Genomic DNA, 25650 nt, shown 5'->3' with positions numbered 1-25650 from the left:
CATGAAGAATTCAAGCAATGCTGATCACTGTTCTGTGATTATTAGTGACTCAGACTTCTCAGAAGTGCTCGACCTTGAAAAATAAAGTTAGCAAAGTGTGACAGAAAAGTAATATTCCACAAAGACCAAAAAAGCAGCACCTAAAATGGTACAATTTGGCTGAAATAATCCAAAGTGAAATTTAGGCACGCATCAACCTCCTTGGTTTAGTGCTTCATCTCTGGTGTATATTTGTAAATAGATAAATGTAGACATGCTTTCTGAGTAAGTGACATAGGTCTCCAATTGTTCCATTCTTTTAAAGAATATCTTTCGGATGGGAATTCTCTCTTTCATTTATCAGAGCTTTGACTCTGATATGTACACTTTTTAATATTTTGCACAGGAACATCTCCAGAATGTAGTTAAATTCATTTAGTTGTAATGGAAGAGTAAAAGTTTTTATCTGGACCCTTTTTATAAAGATTCAGTACATCACTTCAAATTGGTTTTGCAGTGAGTTCTTTCATTTTGTTTTTAGTAAAATAACTAGTTTAAGACCACCTAACTGGAAAATACAAAAGTATTAGTTTTATTAAATATATACAGTTTTTTTTTTTCTTACAGAAATAAGCAGATAGTATTTTATGTGGTATATACTGCTACAATCAAAGGAGAAATTCCTCTTGTAACTTACTCTCTACTTTGGAATCCAACAGACTCAAATTAGAGCCAAGAACTGGCCAGCCCCGAAGTCTAATTCATATTAACTGAACATCACTTAAATCTGTGGTAAAAAAACATAATACTTTCAGATGACACCAGTTCCAGACTCCAAATTTTGGAAAAAACATCGATGACCTTGAGCAATTATGAATCACCCAGATGATCAAAGTCCTGTGTGTGTGTGTGTGTGTGTGTGTGTACCTAAAAATGAACAAATGGCAGAAAATTAGGGAAGTCTGAGTTAGACTGATTATTATGTAATACTATGTTTTTTTTCATAGGTTGAAGTGTCATTCTGACATCATCCAGTCAAATGTGTGGGTTTACTTATTTTGAAAAAAAGTAAAACAAAAAATAAATGTTTAACATAAAATATCAATGTGCTTATTTTTTTGTCTGATGTCTCAAACAAATGATCAGTTTCTTCAGAATCAAATAAATTCAGTCATAATTTTTACTCTGATATATTCATTCAGTTCAATAAATGAATAAAGTGGATCCTGATGGATCAATGCTGCAAGTGAGTCATGAAGCAAAAGCTGTGGTTATTTCAATTCTGTGTACCTGAGATTTGAAACCAAGGAAATAAAATAGCCAGAAGTGTCTAAACTTTGCTTAATGTATTTCTTAAACTCAAAACGGAGTCTTTTTCTTTTACTGACTTCAACAGGTTAAGACTTTAATTTCAGGGAAATCAAAGTAAGCAGGAAGGAACAGCACTTGAGGCCTGATAGAGTCAGTAGGTTGGAATTAGTTCTGAAACCAGCATCAGAGTTTCTGAAGCAGAAATGAAGTCTCAGAGGCCACGGAAACAGATTCCCAAGGATACTGTTAACAAAGTACCACAAACTGGGTGACAGAAAACAATAGAAACTTACTGTATCACAGTTATGGAGGCTAGAATTCTAAAATAAAGTGTTGGCAGACCAGCACTTTGGTGAAAACTGTAAAGGAATCTTTCTGTGTGTCTTCCTAGCTGCTGGTAGTTTGTTGGCAATCCTTTTTCTTTGCTTGTGGAACTACCACTCTAATTCTTTGCATTCACATGGCATTCTCCAGTGTGTCTTCACATTTTCCCTCTGTGTGTCTATCTCTGTGTCCAAGTTTCTCCTTTTTATATTTTAACCAGGCTTATTGAATTCAGGAATTCAACCTCATTTTAACTTGGCTACTTCTCTAAAGACCCTGTTTCCAAATGAAGTCACATTCTGAGGCATGGGGGCCATGACTTAATTGTCTTTTGTGCGGGGATACAGCTCAACACATAATAAGCACCAATTATGTTCCAAATATAATAGAGGAAAACAATAGAATGGGAAAGACTAGAGATCTCTTCAAGAAAATTAGAGATACCAAGGGAACATTTCATGCAAAGATGGGCTCAATAAAGGACAGAAATCATATGGACCTAACAGAAGCAGAAGATATTAGGAAGAGGTGGCAAAAATACACAGAAGAACTGTATAAAAAAGATCTTCATGACCCAGATAATCACGATAGTATGATCACTCACCTAGAGCCAGACATCCTGGAAGGTGAAGTCAAGTAGGCCTTAGAAAGCATCACTACGAACAAAGCTAGTGGAGGTGATGGAATTCCAGTTGAGCTATGTCAAATCCTAAAAGTTGATACTGTGAAAGTGCTGCACTCAACATGCCAGCAAATTTGGAAAACTCAGCAGTGGTCACAGGACTAGAAAAGGTCAGTTTTCATCCCAATCCCAAAGAAAGGCAATGCCAAAGAATGCTCAAACTACTGCACAATAGCACTCTCTCACATGCTAGTAAAGTAATGCTCAAAATCCTCCAAGCCAGGCTTCAGCAATATGTGAACTGTGAACTTCCAGATGTTCAAGCTGGTTTTAGAAAAGGCAGAGGAATCAAAGTTCAAATTGCCAACATCTGCTGGATCATCGAAAAAGCAAGAGAGTTCCAGAAAAACATCTATTTCTGCTTTATTGACTATGCCAAAGCCTTTGACTGTGTGGATCACAATAAACTGTGGAAAATTCTGAAAGAGATGGGAATACCTGACCTGCCTCCTGAAAAATCTGTATGCAGGTCAGGAAGCAACAGTTAGAACTAGACATGGAACAACAGATTGGTTCCAAATAGGAAAAGGAGTACGTCAAGGCTGTATATTGTCACCCTACTTATTTAACTTATATGCAGAGAACATCATGAGAAACGCTGGGCTGGAGGAAGCACAAGCTGGAATCAAGATTGTTGGGAGAAATATCAATAATCTCAGATATGCAGATGACACCACCCTTACGGCAGAAAATGAAGAAGAATTAAAGAGCTTCTTGATGAAAGTGAAAGAGGAGAGTGAAAAAGTTGGCTTAAAGCTCAACATTCAGAAAATGAAGATCATGGCATCTGGTTCCATCACTTCATGGGAAATAGATGGGGAAACAGTGGAAACAGTGTCAGACTTTATTTTGGGGGGCTCCAAAACCACTGCGGATGGTGATTGCAGCCATGAAATTAAAAGACGCTTACTCCTTGGAAGGAAAGTTATGATCAACCTAGACAGCATATTAAAAAGCAGAGACATTACTTCGTCAACAAAGGTCCATCTAGTCAAAGCTATGGTTTTTCCAGTGGTCATGTATGGTTGTGAGAGTTGGAGTATAAAGAAAGCTGAGCACTGAAGAATTGATGCTTTTGAACTGTGGTGTTGGAGAAGACTCTTGAGAGTCCCTTGGACTGCAAGGAGATCCAACCAGTCCATCCTAAAGGAGATCAGTCCTGAGTGTTCATTGGAAGCACTCATGTTGAAGCTGAAACTCCAGTACTTTGGCCACCTAATGTGAAGAGTTGACTCATTGGAAAAGATTCTGATGCTGGGTAATATTGAAAGCAGGAGGAGAAGGCGAAGACAGAGGATGAGATGGTTGGATGGCATCACCAACTCAATGGACATGAGTTTGGGTAATCTCCAGGAATTGATGATAGACAGGGAGGCCTGGTGTTCTGTGGTCCATTGGGTCACAGAGAGTTGGACACGACTGAGTGACTGAATTGAACTGATGTTCTAAATACTTTTCTAATGTCAAACATACAGTGGTGAAAGCACTGAATCATTGATGTTTAAGGATTATATGAGTTATATGAGATCAGATAGTATTGAGTTATAAAGAAAAACATAAAGGAGAAACAAGCATAAGGAGTGTGATCAGAGTGAAAGACATTTTATATGAGTTTTAGGAAAGGATGCTTTTAAGAGGTGACATTTTTAAAGGATTTCAAGTAATTGAGAGACTAGACATCCAAGTACCAGGTAGAAGAGTACTGTGGGCACAGAACAGCCCTGTGTTCAAATACCTTGAAATTAGACAGTACTTGGCATGGCTGAGAAACAGCAAGTAGCCTAGTGTGGCTGGCAGACAAAGTGAAACAATGGTTGTATATGGAGCCACAATTGCCAAAAACATGGCCAGAGAAAGTTGAGAAAATGTTCCTAGATTTAAGGAGAATGTATGACAAAATTAAACTTACATATATACTTGTGTAACTTACCATTTTAATTCAACTCTCTATTGATCTCACCTTGTACATTGTAATCAATATAAGTTCCTTTCTTGCCACTGTTTACTCTTTAAAATACTTTCAAAATTTTATTTATCTAATATGCTTCACTAGCCTTAACCTAGTACAATTATTTCAATAAATCAATTTTCTCTGACTTATTATAAATAATTTTTATTTTTTTCTATTTCTCTAATTTTGATAACAGTTCATACATTTTCTTTTCAAATTTGAGCATTATTTGAAATTTAGTCTGATGTGCTGGCCTTTATTTCTTTATACTCAGTTCAATGTAAAACTCACCAAATCATATTATTTTAACATTTAGTTTTATAGGCAAAGTTCTGGATTTTAAATTTTAAAACTCAAGGTCTCCTTTATATCTGCTTATAATTCCCATTATTGGAATAATCCAATTAGATACCTTAACATAAATTCAAACTCAAGTTGCAAAATCCCATTTTCTTCAAAGGAAAATCTAAATTTATTTCCCTAGTGATATTACCATTTATTCCTTAGATGATATTATTCGGTCTCACCTACTTGCTATTCAATGTCACTTTGATTTTTCCATGTTTCCCTTTATTCCTTTGCTCATCAAAACCTATTAATTTCTTTATTCAAAGTACTGCTCTATCATATAAAACTTCCTATCAATTTATGCAGTGGCTCACAGCAACAGCATAATATAATTTAGCATGTGAATTATCTCAGCAATACTATAAAGGATGATATTATTTTTACTTCATAGATGAATAATATCTTTTATGTATCTATATAGTAGATAACTTACTCAAAGTTGCAGGAACCTTGAGTGAAACTCAAGTCCCCTTCAAACCCAGTGTATGTTCCCAGGTAGCTTATGCCTATATCAAAGCTGAGTACTAAATTAAAGAGAAGTTAATAACAGGAGGGCTAACTTCCTCCTTGACTAACATTTGTTGTAGAGTTTAAATGTGGGAAATAAATGACCTTTCAACAACATCATTTCAAGCTGTCCTTTTTATGCCATTTAATCCCTATAAACTTAGTAGTAGTATGCCTTTTTGTGCCTTATTTTAGTAACTTGGGTCTTCCCTCATTTTGTCCCTAATCTGGCTTCTGGATAGTAATTTGTCAATTTCCTTTTTTGTCTTTTTGAATAACCAATTTTGGATTATTGATTTTTTTCTACTGTGCTTTTAACAGCTTTATTGAAATATAATTGACATAAGTCACACATTTATAGTGTAAAGATTTTTTTGTACTATGTTTACAGAGCTATACAATGACAATCAAAATATTTACATTGTGCCAAAAAGAAACACCAAATCTTTAGCTGCCACCTCCCAATTATCCCTATCTCCCCCAGTTGTAGGTAACCACAAATCTATTTTCTCTATACATTGTTGTTGTTCAGTCACTAAGTCGTATCTGACCCTTTGTGACCCTCATGGACTATAGCATGCCAGGCTCCTCTGTCCTTTACTATCTCCTGGCGTTTGCTCAAATTCATGTCCACTAAGTCCGTGACACTGCCTAACCATCTCATCCTCTGCTGCCCTCTTCTCCTTTTGCCATCAATCATTCCCAGCATCAGGGTCCATTCCAGTGGTTCAGATCTTCTCATCAATGGCCATAGTATTATTTTGCCCATTCTGGACATTTCATATCAATGTTTATTTCACATTCACCACTAGTACATGTGCTTTTGTGATTAACTTCTTTCACTTAGCATAGTATTTTCAAGATTCACCCATACTGCAGTGTGTATCAGTACTTCATTCATTCTGTATGTTTTTAAAAATATTAAGTATATATGAATTCTCTTATACATAAGCTGAAGAACTGAGATTTTCAGAAATTATGATTTACCCAGTGTCAAAGAGTAAATGGTAAATGGTGAAACTGGGTTATAAAACTAAGACTGACCCAAGCTTACTCTACTTGCCTGAGCTGCTTAAACATAATGATGGCTAAACTGAATTCATATAATACTCCTTGAGGAAATTATTTTTATATTCCATTTTATACCTGAATTGACTGAGACACAAGGAGGTAAAATATCTTGCCCCAAATCAGATGTCTGCATAGCAGAGAGTCAGACTGACTCCAAAGACCCGGCTCACTGAAAACCCAACTTAACTGCTCAGGACAAGGACACAATGATAGAAGAAGCTACCTTTTATTGAAAAGCCAAAAGAGGCATTCAGTTTGGAGAGAAAAAGTAACATACATGCAACAAAGAAAGAATCTAAAAAAGGACGTAAGAAGTTAGGAGTTAAGAACTGAATGTAGGAGGGAGTATACTCCTGTTTAAAAATTAAAAACATGCTACTATGGTAAGGAGACCACAATCAACCCAGTTTCAAAGATTTGCACAAAAGAGGGAAAATATTTCCAAGTCCTTTTTAGAACATGATTTTATGACTCTGTGAGCATCATCTCTACTTTTTGAGAATATACAATAATTTCATATTTTTTATTTTCTTGAAATCTATATTTTCTCAGTTTCAGATAGATGACCTAAGTTATTTGCATAAAAACAAGGAATGAACAGATGGCTGTTTGACTAAGTATTGTCTTCTGAATGGAGATATAATCCATCATTATGTGTGGCCTTTTATAGAAGCGTCAAAAACAATATAGACTCGAAAGAAAAACATAGCCCCTGAATACAACGTGCTGCTGCTGCTGCTAAGTCGCTTCAGTCGTGTCCGACTCTGTGCAACCCCACGGACTGCAGCCTACCAGGTTTCTCCATCTCTGGGATTCTCCAGGCAAGAACACTGGAGTGGGTTGCCATTTTCTTCTCCAATGCATGCAAGTGGAAAGTGAAAGTGAAGTCGCTCAGTCATGTCTGACTCTTAGCGACCCCATGGACTACAGCCTACCAGGCTCCTCCATCCATGGGATTTTCCAGGCAACAGTACTGGAGTGGGGTGCCATTGCCTTCTCCGAATACAGCATAGGTGTTATAATTAATGAATTAGATCGAATAGATGTTTAAAGTTGGATAGCTATTTTAAACAGATACTGAGGAAAATTGGCAAGGTGCAGAAATACATGTATAGTGTGAAATTCATGTATAGTGTGAAATTCATGTAAATTTGACCAATTCACTGAAAAATATTTGCTGTGAACAAACATGCACAGAACAAAAGCATAAAATATGAATGGGGAAAATACACTCTATTGTCAGGTTTCTAAGTTGCATCTAGAAAAAGACTCTGAAGAGTGTATAAAGAAGACAAAATCCAAATGTATTATTTTATCTCTTAAAGAAAATATTTTGAACAAACATAGGAACAATTGAAAGAGGTTAGTATTTTGATAATAAACATGAAAGAAAATGAATATCCCTCAGTCGTGTCCAATTCTTTGCAACCCCATGGAGTGTATACACGGAATTCTCTACACTACAATACTGGAGTGGGTACTTGTTCCCTTCTCCAGAGAATCTTCCCACCCCAGGGATTGAACGCATTGCAGGCAGATTCTTTACAGCTGAGTCACAAGGGAAGCACAAGAACACTGGAGTGAGTAGCCTATCCCTTCTCCAGAGGATCTTCCCAGCCCAGGAATACAAACCAGGGTCTCCTGCATTGCAGGCAGATTCTTTACCAACTGAGCTATCAGGGAAGCCTCATTCAGGTATGATCTAAACCAAATCCCTTATTTTTATAATGTTATAAATAGGAAAAAAAAAAAGACAAAGTCAAACAAGTATGTATATGACACATTTTCTGTAAAACTATCATGGCAAAAAATATCTGGGTAAGAAAATGTGTAAAGAGTTAAATTAACACAGAGCACAGAGGGTGGAATGTGTGAGTAAATAGATTATCTAAGACACTCAGGAAACAAGAGGGAGTCATAATTCAAACCTCAACTATTAACTGTAATTTTACAATTACTTTGTTTTTTCTTATGCGGTTTAATTGAGGTGAGATGATAGAACTGAAAAAAAATTTTAAAAAAAACAAAAAAGACATATACTGAAAATATGTATAATTTATGTTAACCTCCAGGTTGATTATTTATACCAACATCTGTTATTTTAAAAGAGAAGCTTGTAAAGCAAATATAGATGTATGTTAGCTAATTAAAATTAATATAGGCTCACTTCATAAACTCAAGCTAAGACATATGTAGCAACTGATATAACATTTGAGTTGCAAACACATATACATTTGAGTTGCAAACACTTATACATTTGAGTTGCAAAACTCAAGCTAAGACATATGTAGCAACTGATATACATTAGTAAGAGTAATAATGAGGAGGAGGAGGAGGAGACAGTGTTTCATTTCAGAAATTCAAAGCATTAGACTGCAGAGCCCAAATCCAAGAGTAGAATGCAGACATTTTATCTGGCCATCACAAATATAGGAAGCAGAGTGAGGATGAAGGAAAGAGTATGGTGTGTTCACATGGCTCATAGAAATCTTGCATGTGGACTACAGAGAAATCATTCCTACATGGAAAGGGGGATTGAAGGAATGCATTTGCCTGGCGTTGTTCAGTCACTCAGCTGCGTCTGACTCTTTGTGACCCCAGGGACGGCTGCATGCCATGCTTCTCTGTCCTTCACTATCTCCCAGAGTTTGTTCAAATTCATGTCCACTGAGTCAATGATGCCATCCAATCATCTCACCTCTGTTGCCCACTTCTCCTCCTGCCTTCAATCTTTCCCGGCATCAGTGTCATTTGCCTGGCTCCCTCCCATTTCCTGTCTGTCACTGTTCCTCTATACTTCAGGGAATCAAAACCCTCCTTGAGGGCTTCTCTAGTGGTTCTATGGTAAAGAATTTGCGTGTCTATGCAAAAGACACAGGTTTAATCCCTGATCTGGGAGGATTCCACATGCCATAAAATGACTAAGCCTATACGCCACAACTATTGAACCTGTGCTCTAGAACCTGGGAGCTGTGACTACTGGATGGAGTCCATGCTGTGCATCAAGAGAAGTCACCACAATGAGAAGCCTGTGCACTGCAACTAGAGTGACCCCGCTCTCTGCAACTAGAGAGACCCCGCTCTCTGCAACTAGAGAAAAGCCCACACAGCAACAAAGACCTAGCACAGCCACATTTTTTTAAAAGCCTCCTTTAGTAGAAGCATGACTGTTATAAGGGAAAAAATGTTGGTAATGATATGGAGAAAGTGGAAGCCTTATACACGGTTGGTTGGAATATAAAGTGGTGCAACCAGTATGGAAAACTATAAATATAGAGTTTTCTCAACAAAGAAAAATAGTACTACCATGAGATTCAGCAATCCTATTTCTAAGTGTAGGCTTCCAAAAATTGAAATCAGGATTTCAGATGGATTTCTGCACTCTCATGTTCATTGCAGCATTATTCACAATAGCAAGCAACCTAAATGTCCATCAACAGATAAACGGAATGTAGTATACACATTCAGTGGGATATTATTCAGCCTCATAAAGGGAGATAATTCTGTTATTTGTGGCAACATGGATGAACTTGGAGTACAGTATGATAAGAGAAATAAACTGGTCACAGAAAGACAAACACTGAGTGATTCCACATATATGAAGTTACTAAAATAGTCAAACCTTTGGAAGTAGAGAGTAGAAATGGTGGTTTCTAGAGGTGGTGGGTGGAGAAGGCAATGGCACCCCACTCCAGTACTCCTGCCTGGAAAATACCATGGACGGAAGAGCCTGGTAGGCTGCAGTCCATGGGGTCGTGAAGAGTCGGACACGACTGAGCGACTTCACTTTCACTTTTCACTTTCATGCATTGGAGAAGGAAATGGCAACCCATTCCAGTGTTCTTGCCTGGAGAATCCCAGGGATGGGAGAGCCTGGTGGGCTGCCGTCTATGGGGTCACACAGAGTCGGACATGACTGAAATGACTTAGCAGAGGTGGTGGGGAGGGGGGATATGGGGAGTTGCTGTTCAATGGGTATAAAGTCTTAGTTATACAAGATTAATAAGTTTTAGAGATCTGCTGTACAACTTTGTGCCTAAGTGTTAACAATACTGTAGATGTATTTAATACTTTTTTTAAGAGACTAGATCTCACATTAAGCATGTTTACCACAATTAAAAAATTATTACAGTGGAAATAGGTAAGCCTGAAGCATAAAGTATTGCTGTTAGAGATCAGTAGAATTATTTGGAAGATGAAACAGTTTAAAAAAAAGAGTCATCAATGGTTGATTATTCTGTACACTGCTATATGATTCCATCTATCTTTTATGGGACTAGAGAAAAAAGAAATATAAAATCACTTTCTCTTTAGCAACGATGAACTCTGAAGCACCATCTTGGGAGGTGTTCAATAAAAGTTTATTTCAAATTATGCCATTATAGGAGAAGCAACCAGGCTGTGCCATTAGACTGACAGATCCATATTTCTGCTTCATTTGCTATCTCTGTGACTTTGGGCAAATTGCATAATCTGTGTTTTAATTCACTCACAAATCAATTGAGGATAGTAATATATTATTCCATGGATATTCTCAAGTAATATGTGAGATCATAAATATGAATCATTAACCACAGTGCCTGGCATTTAGTAGAAAATCAATGTATATCAATTTATTCTCCTCACTATTCTGAATGATTATTTGGGTGTCATGAGAAATTTTATTCATTACAAGCATCACTGCTGCAATATTAATACATAATTAGATTATGGGATAAAATGATATTAATTGCCTGTTCAGTCAGTGGTCATACCATTTTTAGCAACTTTGAGAAATACTTGCAATGGGAATGACTTTGCAATGAAGATAAAGTAAAACAAAACCTTAGTATCCTAGGAATGTGATGATTCTAAGCATAGGTTATTTGTCTTTGACAGAAAACCTGGATGTTTGCTAGGTTTTATTCCAAATTCCTGAGGGAGAGGAGATTGAATTTTTTTCCAGGAAAATCTCAATTCTAAGTCTAGTTATCAAGAAGAGACACGTGTCATTAGAATTTATTCATTTTATGCACAGCTGATACTGAGTATAAGCACATGTATCTATGGTCCTTTTGCAATAATGTACATTTCATCTAAAAATTCATGCATAATGATAAAATATATGCCCATTAGGAAATAAGTTGCTATGTTAACTTTGTGATGGCAGACTAAACCAAGTTAAACATGGGAAATGTGTTATGATTCTAATTCCTAATATCTCTGATCTGCAGTGAATATCTACAAGTGAGCATTGAAAAGATCCAAATGTGATCATTAGGTAGGTAGAAATTTAAACTTGTTTTTAGGAAGACTAATATGTAAAATTCAGTGGAGCTTCATGTGACATGAGATTTACGCGTGTGTCTCTTTAATAGCTTAAAATTTTACCTTTTCAATTAGGTACCGACATCATAGATCTTTTTCAACATTCTGATAAAGGTCAACAGAAAGTTTTCTTTTCAAGCTTATTGATCTCTCCCTTAGCTACTTGCCTTTTGATTCCTTTCACTTGGTCTTCCACTGTCTTGGTGGTATCTTAACTGGTCCTTTATTCTCTTCAGCTTCCTCTTTCTCTCACAGCTGTTGAGTTGAGTTTGTTTACTTATAGTTCTTCTTATGTCTAGTTTCTGCTGAGAAACCTTCCTGTCTACTGTCCAATATAGAGTCAATACTAAACAGTTTAGGGGTTTCCCTGGCAGTCCGGTTATTAAGAATTCACCTGCCAATGCAGGGGACATGGATTCGACCCATTGTCCAGGAAGATCCCACATGACATGGAGCCACTAAGCCCCTGTGACACAACTACTGAACCCACGTGCCCTAGAGCCCATGCTCTGAACAGAGAGAAACCCCTGCAAGGAGAAGCCTGTGCACCACATCTTGAAATAGCCCACCTAGAGAAAGCCTGCAGACAACAACGAAGGGCCTGTGTGCCACAGCTAAGACAGCACAACCACACAAAATATTTGTTTTTAAAAGAAAAACTGAATATTTATATTTCAAAACCTTAGGATTTGGCTCCTTCAATCTACTTTCCAGTCTTTTCTGTCACTGACATATGAATCACCGCATATCAATTTCAACTCATATTTTACTTTTATCCAAAAAAATTTCTCTAATTACATCAGAGTTTGCTTCCATAAACTCAATTTCTAATGATTTATAGCTCCCTTTTGACAATCACTTCATTGCACCCAGCATAAAACATTACTCATATCCATGATTTCTAAAATTTCAAAGGCAACATGCAAGGAGAAACTTATTTTAAAACTGACTTTCTGTCCTTTCTCACTGGATTATTGGAGAAGGGACAGAGGCACCACAGGGATGCCTCCTGAGTGTTGGGAAGAAACTAAGCAAAATAATTTAATTTGGCATGTTTTAATATGCAAAACATAATAAATTAAAATTGTGGGCTTCAGGGGGTAAAGAACTTCAAGTCAGTGTGGAACTAAATTGCTCAATATAACAAGTCTGTTTTTAAATAGTCATGGTGTTTGGGAGGGTGATAAAAAATATGAAGATGACTAAAAAATAGCTATGAAGTTGATCAGATTATGGAGAGGAGTTTTAGCCTGGCTGGATTCTTGAACCATGCTCAGGGACATTCCCATTCAAAGAAAGGAATATTTTTCTCAACATAGCAGCAGACTGGAAATGAAAGGTTAAGAAGTAGTAAGATAAGCATGGATTCATGACTCTGTAAAGGAACATGCCACATGGACTTGACAACCAGTGATTTCTAATATCCAATTTTACATTCTCCTCTGCCCATGGAATTCTCCAGGAAAGAATACTGGAGTGGGTTGCTGTACCTTCTCCAGGGGATTTTTCCAACCCAGGGATCAAGACTTGGTCTCCCACTTTGCTGGTGGATTAGCTTCCCTGGTGGCTCAGATGGTAAATTAACTTGTCAAAGGAAAATTCTCCATGAATCTAACAGTATTTAAACTTTGAGGCTGCTTATTATATACATTCCAAGGCCAAACTTGCCTGTTACCCCAGATGTTTCTTGACTTCCTACTTTTGCATTCCAGTCCCCTATAATGAAAAGGACATCTTTTTTGGGTGTTAGTTCTAAAAGGTCTTATAGGTCTTCATAGAACCGTTCAACTTCAGCTTCTTCAGCGTTACTGGTTGGAATACGGAATGAAGCAGGGCAAAGACTAATAGAGTTTTTCCAAGAAAAGGCACTGGTCATAACAAACACCCTCTTCCAACAACACAAGAGAAGACTCTATACATGGACATCACCAGATGGTCAACATCGAAATCAGATTGACTATGTTCTTTGCAGCCAAAGATGGAGAAGCTCTATACAGTCAGCAAAAACAAGACCAGGAGCTGACTGTGGCTCAGACCGTGAACTCCTTATTGCCAAATTCAGGCTTAAATTGAAGAAAGTAGGGAAAACCACTAGACCATTCATGTATGACCTAAATCAAATCCCTTATGATTATACAGTGGAAGTGAGAAATAGATTTAAGGGCCTAGATCTGATAGATAGAGTGCCTGATGAACTATGGAATGAAGTTCGTGACATTGTACAGGAGACAGGGATCAAGACCATCCCCGTGGAAAAGAAATTCAAAAAAGCAAAATGGCTGTCTGGGGAGGCCTTACAAATAACAGTGAAAAGAAGAGAAGCGAAAAGCAAAGGAGAAAAGGAAAGATATAAGCATCTGAATGCAGAGTTCCAAAGAATAGCAAGGAGAGATAAGAAAGCCTTCTTCAGCGATCAATGCAAAGAAATAGAGGAAAACAACAGAATGGGAAAGACTAGGGATCTCTTCAAGAAAATCAGAGATACCAAAGGAACATTTCATGCAAAGATGGGCTCGATAAAGAACAGAAATGGTAAAGACCTAACAGAAGCAGAAGATATTAAGAAGAGATGGCAAGAATACACAGAAGAACTGTACAAAAAAGATCTTCACGACTCAGATAATCATGATAGTGTGATCACTGACCTAGAGCCAGATATCCTGGAATGTGCAGTCAAGTGGGCCTTAGAAAGCATGACTAGGAACAAAGCTAGTGGAGATGATGGAATTTCAGTTGAGCTATTCCAAATCCTGAAAGATGATGCTGTGAAAGTGCTACACTCAATATGCCAGCAAATTTAGAAAACTCAGCAGTGACCACAGGGCTGGAAAAGGTCAGTTTTCCTTCCAATCCCAAAGAAAGGCAATGCCAAAGAATGCTCAAACTACCGCACAATTGCACTCATCTCACACGCTAGTAAAGTAATGCTCAAAATTCTCCAAGCCAGGCTTCAGCAATATGTGAACCATGAATTTCCAGATGTTCAAGCTGGTTTTAGAAAAGGCAGAGGAACCAGAGGTCAAATTGCCAACATTCGCTGGATCATGGAAAAAGCAAGAGAGTTCCAGAAAAGCATCTATTTCTGCTTTATTGACTGTGCCAAAGCCTTTTACTGTGTGGATCACAATCAACTGTGGAAAATTCTGAAAGAGATGGGAATACCAGACCACTTGACCTGCCTCTTGAGATACCTGTATGCAGGAGAGGAATCAACAGTTAGAACTGGACATGGAACAACAGACTGGTTCCAAATAGGAAAAGGAGTTCGTCAAGGCTGTATATTGTCACCCTGTTTATTTAACTTATATGCAGAGTACATCATGAGAAACGCTGGACTGGAAGAAACACAAGCTGGAATCAAGATTGCCGGGAGAAATATCAATAACCTCAGATATGCAGATGACACCACGCTTATGGCAGAAAGTGAAGAGGAACTAAAAAGCCTCTTGATGAAAGTGAAAGAGGAGAGTGAAAAAGTTGGCTTAAAGCTCAACATTCAGAAAACTAAGATCATGGCATCCGGTCCCATCACTTCATGGGAAATAGATGGGGAAACAGTGGAAACAGTGTGAGACTTTATTTTTGGGGGCTCCAAAACCACTGCAGATGGTGATTGTAGCCTTGAAATTAAAAGACGCTTACTCCTTGGAAGGAAAGTTATGACCAACCTAGATAGCATATTCAAAAGCAGAGACATTACTTTGCCAACAAAGGTCCATCTAGTCAAGGCTATGGTTTTTCCAGTGGTCATGTATGGATGTGAGAGTTGGACTGTGAAGAAGGTTGAGAGCGGAAGAATTGATGCTTTTGAACTGTGGTGTTGGAGAAGACTCTTGAGAGTCCCTTGGACTGCAAGGAGATCCAACCAGTCCATTCTGAAGGAGATCAGCCCTGGGATTTCTTTAGAAGGAATGATGCTAAAGCTGAAACTCCAGTGCTTTGGCCACCTCATGCGAAGAGTTGACTCATTGGAAAAGACTCTGATGCTGGGAGAGATTGGGGGCAGGAGGAGAAGGGGACGACAGAGGATGAGATGGCTGGATGGCATCTCTGACTCGATGGACGTGAGTCTGAGTGAACTCCGGGTGTTGGTGATGGACAGGGAGGCCTGGCGTGCTGCGATTCATGGGGTCGCAAAGAGTCGGACATGACTGAGCGACTGATCTGATCTGATCTGATCTGAGTTTAAGAAAAGTTGAGTTTGGAGTTGTTCATTTAGTGTAGGTTTAAAGAAGTACATTTTATAGTTAATTATAATGTTCACATACAGTTATACAAGAATATGTTTAACATGCAACTGAACTCAGGTAGCTCTGTTGATCTCCAGGGATATTTGGAAGTCTAACAACAACGCTTGGCCAATATAAAGATGAAATATACTAGTTAATGAATTTTATTCTGATGTTGAAAACACAAAATTCCCTTGGAAGCACCCTGTACTAGCTTGTCTCCTTGTTTATCATATACATAAGTACTTACACAGCCTGGATTTAGCTACATGACCAGCAGGACCTAAGCATCCCTTCAGTGAACTCATTCAATAATTTCCCTGAAAAATTGTGTCTTTTACATATCTTAGGTAGTTCAAGTGTTCTTGCCTGGAGGATCCCTGGGACAGGGGAGCCTGGTGGGCTGCCGTCTGTGGGGTCGCACAGAGCTGGACACAACTGAAGCAACTTAGCAGCAGCAGGTGCTCATAACATAAAAACAATGCATGTTCTATGAGACCCACAAAGGACAAGTAGGGACTATGCCTAGATATCTTAAAAAGTGAAAGTCACGTCCAACTCTTTGCAACCCCATAGACTATAGATTCCATGGAATTCTCCAGGCCAGAGTATTGGAGTGGGTAGCCTTTCCCTTCTCCAGGGGATCTTCCCAACCCAGGGATCGAATCCAGGTCTACCCGCATTGTGGGCAGATTCTTTACCTACTGAGCCACAAGGGAAGCCCAAAATACTGGAGCGGGTAGCCTATCCCTTCTCCAGCATATCTTCCCAACCCAGGAATCAAACTGGGGTCTCCTGCATTGCAGGCAGATTCTTTAGCAGTTGAGCCACCAGGGAAGCCCTTGCTCCTACAGAAGCCCTAACTGCTAAACACTGTTTGTACTAATTCTACTGTTAGTTTCTTTTTCCTTTCTTAAATTCTTACATCTGTATGCCCTACAAAGTCCCAAGAATCCTTTCAATTATTTAACTCGGTGTCATAACTTGTTACCTTGCTGCTGCTACTGCTGCTAAGTCACTTCAGTCGTGTACAACTCTGTGCGACCCCATAGACGGCAGCCCACCAGGCTTCCCCGTCCCTGGGATTCTCCAGGCAAGAACACTGGAGTGGGTTGCCATTTCCTTCTCCAATGCATGAAAGTGAAAAGTGAAAGTGAAGTCGCTCAGTCGCGTCCGACTCCCAGCGACCCTATGGACTGCAGCCTACCAGGCTCCTCCGTCGGTGGGATTTTCCAGGCAAGAGTACTGGAGTGGGGTGCCATTGCCTTCTCCAACTTGTTACCTTAGTTATGACCAAACATACGTGAACTGGAATAACACCTGATAGTTTTATAACCAACTGCTGTGTTGAAACTTTCCTTTGTTAAAAAAAATGCAAGGCCAGAGGTACTGCAGTACCAGTATGCCCTACATCATCTGTGTTTAGCACTGAATATGAGTAGTAAAAACAATACAAGATTTGAAAATTACAGAGTAAAAAGCTACCCTATGTAAATTCTTATGGTCATCAGACTCATAAAATTTTAAGTGGAAAATTCAGTTCTCATCAATGCTTAATTTTCTGAAAAGGTACTTCATTCTTGTCAGGCATACTCTTGATTAACTGTATACAATTACATATGAATCATATAGTTTTTGATAAAATATATCAAAATATTGGCATTTGTGGAGGAGGAACTTTCAGAAGTACTGTAGAAAGTAAGTATATTTAGCAGTGATACCGCATTACATTAATTTCAACTCTCAATAGCAAAAGTTCATTTTCTTCAACCTAAAGAGATTAAAGAGAAACATCTTATATTCTCTGTGTGTATAATATATGCTATTATATATACTGTACAAATTAAGCCCATGGTCATCTTAACAAAGATAAAACATTTGTCAAAATACAGCACACTTCATTGATTAAAACACTCAAAAATTAGTAATAATAGGGAATTTCCTTAATATTGAAAAAATGTATTTATGAAAAACACACAGCTAACATCATGTTTGATGGTGAAAGACTGAATATACCACAGTCAGACACGACTGAGCGACTGATATGATCTGATCTGATCTGAAGATTAAAAGCAAGGCAAAGATATCTGCTTCCATCACTTCTATTTGACAATATACCAGAGGGTCTTTCAGGGCAATTAGGTAGGAACAAGCAATACAAGTCAGACAAGAAAGGATGGAACACAATTATCTCCATTTACAATGGCATGATATTTTCTAAGAGAAATCTTAATATAAACACACAAACTAGACCTATTAAGTTTCAGTACACTGCTTGCAATGGTAGAAGATAAATATGAAAAATTGAAGTTCTATACACTAGCAATTAAAAATAAAAACTGAAATTAAAAATTCCATTTTTGATAGCATTAAAGAACAAATATTTAAGAATAAATTTAATTAAAGAGAATAATTATACACTGAAAATAACAAAATACTGTTGAAATAAATTCATCTTTGTTTACTTCAGTCTTTTATTTATAAATATATATACGAAATGGAATCTACTATCAAATTTTCCCCCACTTTTTCTGTTTTATACTCATTTTGCATAAGACTGTTGTGAAATAAAAATAAGACTACAACATGGATTAATTTGAGGTTAATATTATAGGAAACTAAAGATCACTACTATAAGGAAATTATCTTACTGAATTAATCAAATAGTTACTACAGTTCTCATAAAAATTCAGGAGTTAAAGGGTTAAGGATTTCTGCACTCCTTGATCAAAAATAACATGTCTTGATCCTAAGGCAAACATTTTTCTTTGCAAATGTGAAATTGCAGAACACAGTTTCCCAGTTTTTCTTATTCTTATGTATCTACTTGAGAAAACAGATCAATTATAACTAACCTCAGGGAAATGGTTTGCTTTGGCCTACATCACACTTCTGTTTCTTAGTATTCTTTTCTCATGACCATACTAATGCTTGTAACATACAAAATATCTGCTTACTGCCAGAAGTCAGGATATGCTCATTTCAAACTGATCCTCTTACTCAAACAGCCAAAAAGCTTTCTTTCCCTTTTTCATCTGTTTTTTGGGGGTTTCACTTTAGGACTTTCAACAAAGAGGATGATAGAGTATATCTTTTCATTCTAATTACAACAAAAGTGGAAAATTAAAAAAAGAAACAACTTTGGAGGGTCAAGATCTTTTTAAGGTTAAATGTGTAAATGCTTAATATATTCTTATTGCTGTGAGAGTTAATCTTAACCAAAAACTTTTATTTATTACTCAACATATAAAAGCTTAATGTATATCATGAGGTTGATAATGAAGCAACACTAGTAAAATACTTCTGCTACAGTAAACTACATCCTTGATCTGGCTACATAATGTTTATTTCAGGAAGATGTACTTTTACCTTTATGCTATAAACACATTCACCACGTTTGTTAGAATTTACACAACACTGCATGTGGCCTAATTATCATTATATAATTGGTCTACTGCTACATCTTTGTCCCCTTATCAGTCAGAAAACATCATACTCTTTTTTCTTGCTTTACATTCTTCCCAGAGAATACTAGAAATTAAGTCTTTCTAGTATATTACAATCCAAACACTTAAATTCCATGCTTGCATGAAAATAGGAGCAGAACAACATACATTGCTAATTTTTTTTTTTTTTAAGGCTCTATAGGGATTAGGACTTTGATTAACTAGGGCAGCCTCAGTTCAGTTCAGTTCAGTTCAGTCGCTCAGTTGTGTCCGACTCTTTGTGACCCCATGAATCGCAGCACGCCAGGCCTCCCTGTCCATCACCAACTCCTGGAGTTCACTGAGACTCACATCCATCGAGTCAGTGATGCCATCCAGCCATCTCACCCTCTGTCGTCCCCTTCTCCTCCTGCCCCCAATCCCTCCCAGCATCAGAGTCTTTTCCAATGAGTCAACTCTTTGCATGAGGTGGCCAAAGTACTGGAGTTTCAGCTTTAGCATCGTTCCTTCCAAAGAAATCCCAGGGCTGATCTCCTTCAGAATGGACTGGTTGGATCTCCTTGCAGTCCAAGGGACTCTCAAAAGTCTTCTCCAACATCACAGTTCAAAAGCATCAATTCTTCAGTGCTCAGATTTCTTTATGGTCCAACTCTCACATCCATACATGACCACTGGAGGCAGCCTCAGGGACCATTAAAACTCTGATCTGAAATCCCTCCAATTACAATTATTCTTTACTACTTTTAGTGTTTAGAGTCTAAAGAGTGTCTGTGCCTCCACAATTAAGAATCACTCTTTGTCTGGACAGCAACATGTAAAAGAATGAAATTATAACACTTCCTAACACCATACATAAAGATAAACTCAAAATGGATTAAAGACCTAAATTTAGGACCAGAAACTACAAAACTCTTAGAGGAAAACATTGGCAGAACACTCTAAGACATAAATCACAGCAAGATCCTCTGTGACTCATCTCCTAGAATAATGGAAATAAAAACAAAAATAAACAAGTGGATCCTAATTAAACCTAAAGGCTTTGTATAGCAAAGGACACTATAAACAAAGTGAAAAGATAACTCTCAGAATGGGAAAAAATAATAGCAAATGAAACAACTGACAAAGGATTAAGTTTCAAAAATATACAAGCAGCTCATACAAATCAATATCAGGAAAAGAAACAATCCAACCAAAAAGTGGGGAAAAGACTGAAACAAGCATTTCTCCAAAGAAGACATACAGATGGCTAATAAACACATGAAAAGATGCTCAATACTGCTGATTACTAAGGAAATGCAAATCAGAACTACAATGAGATATCCCCTCATACTGGTCAGAATGGCCATCATCAAAAAATCTACAAACAATAAATGCTGCAGAGGGTGTGGAGCACTGTTGGTGGGAATGCAAATAAATGCAAATTGACACAGCCACTATGGAGAAGACTATGGGGATTCCTTTAAAAACTAGGAATAAAACCACCATATGACCCAGCAATCCAAGTCAAAAAGAGAAAAATAAATATCTCATGCTAATGCATATATATGGAATCTAGAAAGATGCCGCTGATGAACCTATTTACAGAGCAGCAATGGAGACAAAGACATTGAAAACAGACTTACAGACATAGCTGTGGCGGGGGAAGGAGTGGGTGGGAGGTATGGAGAGAGTAACATGGAAATATACACTACCATATGTAAAATAGATAGCCAATGGGAATTTGCTCTATGACTCAGGGAACTCAAACTGGGCCTCAGTAACAACCTAAGGGGTGGGATGGGGAGGGAGGTGAGAGGGATGTTCAAGTGGGAGGGTACATGGGTAAAACTATGGCTGATTTATGTTGATGTTTGGTAGAAACCAACACAATATTGTAAAACAATTATCCTTCAATTAGCAATAAATAAATTTAAAAAAGAATCACTGTTTTTGAGGTGCAGAGTGTGGTAGTGGTTATGGGGTGGTGGTGGTAGTGGTGGTCTAGAAAGTTCATTATCTACGTCTACACATAAGAATTATCTTAGAATATTGGAAATAAAAGCAAAAATAAACAAATGGGACCTAATTAAAATTAAAAGCTCTGCACAACAAAGGAAACTATAAGCAAGGTGAAAAGACAGCCTTCAGAATGGGAGAAAATAATAGCAAATGAAGCAACTGACAAACAACCAATCTCAAAAATATACAAGCAACTCCTGCAGCTCAATTCCAGAAAAATAAATGACCCAATCAAAAAATGGGCCAAAGAACTAAATAGACATTTCTCCAAAGAAGACATACAGATGGCTAACAAAAACATGAAAAGATGCTCAACATCACTCATTATCAAGGAAATGCAAATCAAAACCACAATGAGGTACCATTTCATGCCAGTCAGAATGGCTACGATCCAAAAGTCTACAAGCAATAAATACTGGGGAGGGTGTGGAGAAAAGGGAACTCTCTTACACTGTTGGTGGGAATGCAAACTAGTACAGCCACTATGGAGAACAGTGTGGAGATTCCTTAAAAAACTGGAAATAGAACTGCCTTATGATCCAGCAATCCCACTGCTGGGCATACACACTGAGGAAACCAGAATTGAAAGAGACACGTGTACCCCAGTGTTCATCACAGCACTGTTTATAATAGCCAGGACATGGAAGCAACCTAGATGTCCATCAGCAGATGAATGGATAAGAAAGCGGTGGTATATATACACAATGGAGTATTACGCAGCCATTAAAAAGAATACATTTGAATCAGTTCTAATGAGGTGGATGAAACTGGAGCCTATTATACAGAGTGAAGTAAGCCAGAAATAAAAACACCAATACAGTATACTAATGCATATATATGGAATTTAGAAAGATGGTAACGATAACCCTGTATGCAAGATAGCAAAAGAGACACAGATGTATAGAACAGTCTTTTGGACTCTGTGGGAGAGGGAGAGAAGGGGATGATTTGGGAGAATGGCATTGAAACATGTATAATATCATAATATAAATGAATCACCAGTCCAGCTTTGATGCAGGATACAGGATGCTTGGGGCTGGTGCACTGGGACGACCCAGAGGGATGGTACGGGGAGGGAGGTGGGAGGGGAGTTAAGGATGGGGAGCACATGTACACCCATGGCGGATTCATGTTGATGTATGGCAAAACCAATACAATATTGTAAAGTAATTAGCTTGCAATTAAAATAAATAAATTTAAAATAAAAAAATTATCTTGGGTAGGTTTTGTACTTAAATTCTGATTACATCAGACATGGCTGATTCTAGGTGTCTAAAGTTAAGGCTTGGGAATCTCTTTGTTTTAAAACATCTACAAGAATTTTTGTGAAACAAGTATGTAAACTAGCATTTAAGGAAAAAATTATGTGGATTCCACTAAACCTGTTGTCTCTGATCAGTTTACTAAGTACATTTTATTGTACTTTTATTTGTTTTATTTTATTTTTATTATTTTCATTGTATTTTTTACATTTTAATGTACTTACTAAGTACATGTTATTGTATATTTCAAAAGAACTGTGTACTCTGCTTCTTAGGAGTAAAAATTCACTTATAGCCTTTACCTTGAAGTACTTTCTAGCTAATCATAAGTAAAATAAAAGAAAGACAAAGCAAGGACTGCATCATCCTTTGCATTATTTTCTTTTTTATAATTTTTATGAATAAACTAGTCTTTTTCAGGACCAAGTTATAAAGTCAATATTAACCAATATTAAAAGGGAAAGAGATGATACATTTTTTAACAAGGTCTGCCCAGAATAATTTATACATCAGAAATCCAGACAGATTATATGACTTTTCCAAAGTCACAGTCCTTCATGACTTCAGAATCAGGACTTAAACTCTTTTGAATATTAGTTCAACACACCTCTTATCATACCATACTGTTTATTATATAATTAAAGAATTATAGGATTTATCTCTTCAGATTTTTCTATGATATCAAAAATCCAATAATTCTTTTCAAAATATAATTGACATGACTATCCTATCCAAAAGAAATAGAGCAGTTTGGAAATTCAAATCTGTAATTTGAGGTTTCAACCTTAACTATTTAGTTAAGTAAGTTTTCTTCCCACATCCCTCCTGGCACAGTGTCTTCAGGCCCATCCACCCTTTATTTTAAAGCTCCACCATAATTTATTAACACTTTTATCAAGTAACTGAATGTTATCTTATGTCATTCTTCACCCTTCTGAAATGACTTGCTATTTTTAGCAAGTATTTATAAGAAACATAAGCTTCTCAAAAGTGGTTCATTATATGGAAAACATACCTATTTTGCCTTTTATATCCTTTTTAAACAACTTTACTGAGTAGTACCAAAAAGAATAATTCACACCAATTACCATACTGTAGTTTCAAGAAATGGCAAAATGCTTTAGTGATCCATACATATCATGTTGAAAGAAATTTCTAATATTTGTTCCCACAGTCATCTTATGAAATTGTATTTTCATAGTAAAAGTTCTCTAGACTATAAACTCTGACAAATGATTGCTTCTTCTCTACAGAGCCTCTTAAGTCATAGAGGTGTTTATAGCACTGAGTAACTGGCAGTATTTGAAAACAATTTTCACACATTTGGCATTTATAGCAGACAAACTGCCCCATGAGCACTGTATCTGGGACTGTTCCTAAAAAGATAATTTGATAATTTTACTTTTAATATTCCTTGGGAAATTAGAACCTAGTCAATAATAATTACTTTTTATCTAAGTCACACTAAATGGATTATTTATAGCAAATTAAGTATGTTGCAGCTTGGAACAGATGGAAAAGATCTAACAAATATTTCACTGGAAGAGAATAAATTGACCCTAACATGGGTTCATGAGACACAAGGGAAATTTGAGGGAGTTGATTCTGTGTATGTGAACAAAACACATTTATATTATGATGACATATTTATAACTTGTGAATATATATATTCCTATTGCTAGTGTTATTAAAAAGCAATAGAAATGCATTTTATGAGAAAAATAGTTGCTTGGAAAAGGGTATTTGTACTCAACCAAATCTTAAAGGTAGAAGTTGACCCATGTATTGAAAAATCTTCTGTTGGCCTCTCTAAATAAATATTAACCTTTTTTATTTTATTTTACTTTTTTTTTCTGTACTCTGTACCCAGGACAGTTGAATAGTATGCAGATATCAGTGACACCCTGGCTGTTTGGGTTTGACCAATGGAGAACACTAACAATATACAGCAAAGAGAAAGAACTAAGGACAGCATATTTGTTTCTCCAGGTTCCTTCCTGCAGGGCTGCCTGGGAAATCTTGATCATCCTTTGAGCAAAAATCACAGACCCTTCAAGATGGTTTTATCCACAAAGATCTGTCTCCACGTTCAGATAATTGCTGCCTGCCTTTACCCATGGGGTGGTGACCATGACCTGCTTGTTAGAATCCCCTTTGTACGTTACTGTAGCTTGTAGCTTATCTATAACCTACCCACCCCTCTGGAAGCTGTTCCTTTACATGCACTGTCCATAAATTATCCAAATTTGAGTATGCCATCTGTTTCTTGTCATGACAGTGAATGATACAAACTATGTCCTTTGCTTTGTTTAATCACTAAATGGAGCTCATTATGTTATTCATTTTTCTGCCCTTTCTTCCCACAACTATTCCTTTAATTTCCCCTGTCCTACTGCTCCAATGAGCTTCCCTGGTGGCTCAGACAGTAAAGCATATATCCACATGATATCAAAGTCTGAAACTGGTGTCCTTACATTTTTTCATATCTTTTGTCTTCCATCTGATACTTACGATTGATATAACTTTCTGTGTTTTTTTGTTTGTTTGTTTGTTTGTTTAGGGGGATTTCTCATCTTGGAACAGCTTTACTCCTTGCTTTCCAGGAAAATTTCTATTTTCATTTAAAATACAAACTCAGATAAAATGCCTTCCAGTGAGCTGACCCTGAAGCAGTCACCCATGCCTAGTGTAACTATTGATACTGAGTCCCATCCTGCTTCAGAATCCCATTCTTGCTTCTATCTGTTTGGGGTTGTATTTTGTTTGTTTGCACAGCATACTTCCTCAACCAGACACAGAACTCTTCAAGGCAAAAAATGCTTATTCATTTCCTATCTCAGAGGTTTATCAAAGTACTCGAGAAAGTTAAAGTGCCTGATGAATGTTTTTTAATTAGAGTTACTTCAGTATCTTGTTTAGTTATTTTTCATGCAACATACTCAAGCTGTCAGAATTCATAGGCCCTAACTTCCAAGACTAAGGACGTGTACTTCTTACCTTAGGGAAGTGATGAGATGGGGAGGAGGTTTACAGAAGAAACAAATGAACAAACATAAGCGGGACAGTTCTTCCAAACTCTCCAACTGTGACAAAATCTAGTGCTGTAAGTAATGTTATGGACAATTCTTGCAAATCTCTTTCTAACTTCATCATTTCAACATCACTAAATCAGTTTGGTCTCAAAATTCTGGTACTTCAAATGATGAGCTACATTTATGAATTATTTGCACTCAAC

Source organism: Bos taurus, chromosome 29 (genome assembly GCF_002263795.3).
Source record: "Bos taurus isolate L1 Dominette 01449 registration number 42190680 breed Hereford chromosome 29, ARS-UCD2.0, whole genome shotgun sequence".
In the NCBI taxonomy this organism is placed as follows: Eukaryota; Metazoa; Chordata; class Mammalia; order Artiodactyla; family Bovidae; genus Bos; species Bos taurus.
This window is presented reverse-complemented; position numbering follows the sequence as displayed.